The sequence below is a fragment of the Chamaea fasciata genome, unplaced genomic scaffold (assembly GCF_029207755.1).
Source record: "Chamaea fasciata isolate MVZ Bird 193981 ecotype frontalis unplaced genomic scaffold, bChaFas1.0.hap1 SCAF_10, whole genome shotgun sequence".
NCBI classification, from domain to species: Eukaryota; Metazoa; Chordata; class Aves; order Passeriformes; family Sylviidae; genus Chamaea; species Chamaea fasciata.
The window spans coordinates 20,755,553-20,760,277 of record NW_027094095.1 but is presented as its reverse complement, the minus strand read 5'-3'; positions in this window follow the sequence as shown (position 1 = coordinate 20,760,277).

Here is a 4,725-nt window from a genome sequence, read left to right as displayed (position 1 = left end):
CTATCTGAATAAAATATCTTTCACTAAATTGCAGATGTCTTTAAAATAAAGATTATGCCAATAATTTTACATGTTTTGTGTCAGTGATTTTTTTGTCTAAAACCATGACACTTTGAAGTATCATTGAGAGAACAGGTCCTTGTTCTTTTTACTAGGTTATTGAGGACTCTAAACTCCACTTCAGCAAATTTCTGTAAAACTTGGAAATAAAATTAAAGAAACTATAAGGAGGTGGTGAAATTTTGTACATCCCATTGCTCATTTGGGCCCTCCAGGATGCATTACTTTGCAAAAGGAGTTAGAGCATTTCTTCTTTTTCAATAATTGCACGTCTGAGCCCACAATCTTCTGTTGCAGTTGAGCACACTCTGTGTCTTGTACAGGGTTACTTTAGCTGATTTACTCATGGTAATGAGGGGTTAGGGTGTTGTGGGACATATAATTTGGTCTTAAAACTTCTAGGTGAAAAGCAAAAAGGAAATGCCAGGAATTCCTTGTTGGTTTCAAATCATAAAACTCAAATGTCAAATTTGGTGGAAGTGTTTATGTACACTAGTGTTAGTTACCAACATGTCACTGGTTATAAAATAAGAATTCCTTTTTAAAAAGAGAAAAAGTACAATGCATAATGCACAAAATTCTGCCTGTAGCAGATAACCCCTTGTGTTTTGGCCATTCATTTTATTTGAGAAATTAATGTTGTTCAATCAACTTATACTCGGGATAATTTGTCTCATTACACTGATAAAATAGTAAGATAAAAATAATCTCTGAAGCTCTGATTCTGCAGAGAGCTGCCTCTTGTCACACTGGCCTATTTTTGTGGAGTTTGTTTCAGGCCTAAGATTTAAATAGTGATTGCAATTTTACTAGCGTTTACTGCAATGAAGCATGTCAATATATCTTACTTTTTCTGTGTTCTCAAAGCATTCACTATTTCCAGCACAAAAGACAGGTACCACTACCTAATTTGATAGATTATTTGCATTTTTCAGCCACGCAAAAATAAATTGTCACCTGAAAACCACACTGCCTTATAAAACATGACAAATACTTCTCTTTATAATGATTTGTGTAGTAAATTAATGTTGTTTTACTAATAAAATACAGCCTTTAAATCCTAAGCAATAATGACACTAATGCCTTTAGATGCTTTGTACAGTGAAAATGTCATTAAATGTCACTACAAAAATCTCCCAGGTTAGTCAGACATGCTAATTCTTAGACATCAGTTCTATTTAAGCGCTGATCAGAGTGGGACTGGAAACATCTTGTGAGTGTGTGTTGCACGTGGAGGTGAATGTTGGTGAATAGTCCACTCAAAATCTGAGGTGGAATGGCACAGAACAGTAACTCAGCCCAAATGCTGCTCTAAAAGTAACTGATGCCTTACTTTTATAATTTGGTGCAGAGCCAGCAGAGCGCTGGCAGACAGATGCAATTTGTGCCTTTGCTTCCAGACTTATTGCTGTGTTCAAGACAATGGAAAGCACACCACTATTCTTCTCTATTTTGACAGAGTCTTTAGGTAGTCTTTAGGTGCAACAAGGGGATTCAATGAAATCTGGTGCTCATAAAGTTCTGAGCTCATAATCCTAAAAATATGATGAGTGATGAATATTTTACAATTTTAAAGGGACAAATTTTGCAAATTACAGATACATCTTTTGTGACACCTTTAATATGCCAAATTATGCTTCAGTTAAACCTGATTTTATGCAACCCTATTCATACAGCTGATATTCAAAGAGCTATTAAAATAATTAGTCTATTTAGGAATATCTTGGCTGCTATTCAGATTTGAATAATGCATATACTCTTATTTCTGAATATTATTTTCAAAACAATTTGTCTAATTTCTCTTTTCTTTGTGGTAAATGTAGTATAAAGCTTTAAAAATCTTGGGTTTTGTGAATTTAAGAGTGCAATATTAATGCTAATTTGTAATAATTTTTAAAGTTAAACTAATTTGTAATATTTTGTTAGATTTTTTCTTCCTGTTTTTTAATGCGAACTTGTGCTACTTTTCAAATTAAATATTGTTTTTGACAAAAACAGCTCTCAGAATGTCTCTTCCAATTCTGAGCATTGTAGTAAGATGATATATTACACTTCTTTTTTTTTTTTTTTTTTTTGCCAGGAGATATTTCAGAACAATTAGAAATCAGGGCGTTGACTCTTTCCCCTTTTGAAAACAAAGGCGTCGTTGCCGTGAATTTCAGAACTCAACTCTAGCAAAAAGAGCTTAATCTGAAATACGTATTCAGTATTGTTTTCCTTTCCAGTTCTCTGACTCAGTATGTTTGTAAGGCATTTTGCATTTAGATGTTGTTATGCATCAAAACAACTTGGAGTAAAAAGTATGCAGCCTGCAGTACAGACTTTGTCCTCAGAAAAGGTATGTTTAATGTGTGAGATTCAGGCACTGACTACTAAAATAGATTGAGACTGCATGGATGTACAGAAAATATCTTTTCCCCCATTGAAACATGCACTGTCATTAAATAGAACACAGTGTCTAAATACAACCGTCTGTAGATTGAGCAGAAGCAATCTCCTGATATATTGATATTGTCTTTATCTTTCTTCTTCTGTTGCTTGTAAACCGCTTTTTCAGTTTTCTCTAATGGCACTCCTTACCTAAATCTCTATTGCAATGTATGAGTTCTTTCAGAAAAATGTAGCTGTTGGTTTTGTTCCTGAATCATGATTTTGTGGCCTTCTCCCAGCCTCTTGAGACCTAATGCAGATTTTCAAGTTGTTATAAACTAATTTTACTATAGTATTTGAAAAAGGGGAAAAATCAGGGAGAAAGAAATATCTACTTTTGTTTGAAATGAAGAGGTGTCTGGCAGGTCAGACTAGAGGCAGTTCAGTGGAAATCCCTGGCAGAGGTTTAGTGTGGATGTTGGGTGCTTGGCCCCGGTGGTTTGTTCAGCAGAACTGCTGCTGTGGTTCCTGCCATGTTTGCCAAGGAACTCTCTTGCTCCGCTAATGTTTGATAGGAATGTGGGCTCATGAATGTAGTATAGAAATTCCTGCCTAATGAGTTTTGTAAGCCTGCCTGTTTTATCTTGGATATTAACTGTGATTTTTTTTCTCCTTGGAGCGAGGTAGGCTTGTCCAAACCTAAAGGTTATGAAGAAAAGTCCCCAAAGCTTTTCTGTGTTTCTCCATTCTGTTTTCTAACCACTGCATGTCAGAACTTTTCATGTTTAAAATCAGATTCACTCTAATATTTAAGAATTTGATTACTTAATTTGCTTTATCTTGACTTGCTTTTTTCCTGGTTGTTTTTTTTTGTTTCGGTTCGGTTTGGTTTGTTTTTTTTTTTTTTTGGGGGGGGGGGGTTTGGGATGAATAATAAAATATTTTATTAAAATTCGATTTTTTTTTTAGCATGAACTGCATTAATTAACTTTATGTAAGAAATAAGGTGTTTGAATTTCAGATGAGCTCGAATTGGAGAAACAATATCTAATAATGCAAGTTTCTGCTTACTAAAAAGATTATTTTATTAAGTTTTCCCAAATCTTTTCTTTGTGCTTTTAACAGGGAAATGATGGTGAACAGTCAGGGAGGAGACCTCTTAGTTTAGTGGAAAAATCTTTTAATGACAGGCTTAGATTTACAAGTTGTGCTTGTAACACAGATGACCTGACAACGATTTGTATAATCCTTTCACTTGACAGCTCTTCCAGTAAAGGCACAAACTTGTACTTAATATATATAAACCCTCTCTGGCTTGAAATGGGAAAGCAAGCATGGTAAATCCATTGCAAGTCACAGTCTCCAGGCATTCATATCATAGTACTGAAATTGCTTTTAAAACCCTTCACACATACTTTCCAAACATTCTTATTTTTACAATGTGGACTTTGTTTCCAATGAGTGTTTTAACAGATAATTTTACTTACTGAGCTTAGGTTTTGAAACTAGTAAGTTTTTTTTTAAGCATCTCTAAGTAAACTAAATTTTTAATTATCAGATACAGAAACTGATCAACAGAATGACATAAATCTCAGCTCTGTTGGTCACAGTACCTGAAATGTCCTATGGATGTTTGCCATTAGCATGTACAAATTTGGGAGTGAAAAAATCCTAATTGTAGGACTACAGAAGTAGAGGGTAACCTTGTCCTTTCTATGTCAACAAACTGAAATGGTGTTTTGTTTCACGGTTGGTATGTTTTCATTACCTATAAAGCAAACCGGAAAAGAAAGGGATCAACTGTGGTCCGAATAAATGTTACTGAGTTACAGGTGTGACCTCTTTCCAGGAATAGGAGCATTGTGAATTGAGGCAAAGCTCTTGATAAATACGCTATAAACACTTTCTCCTTTGGTAAAGAATAAACTAATACCTTTCAATAGCAAGGATAAGTGAATATAGCTTTAACATTACTTGTCTGGTAGAACTCCGTGCTGTTGTTTAAACATTGGACAGATTTGGAAAAAAGGCCTTATAAAATGATCATGAGAATCTTTAAACATCAAACGTTCTTAGGTACAGCTGAAAAAGTTTGTTAGGGTGGCACAAGTCTTGGAGAGAGGAGTTCTTCAAGCTAACCAGCTGCACTGCCAAGAATACAGGTGTGTCCACAAGCTGCCTGCAGTCTGGAAACTCTAAGGAGGATTTCTAACACAAATGGAACAATACAAGGGAAGGGTATGGGGGCAAAAACCAGGCTGATTTTAGGACAGAACTTTACCCTTTTATGAAGAG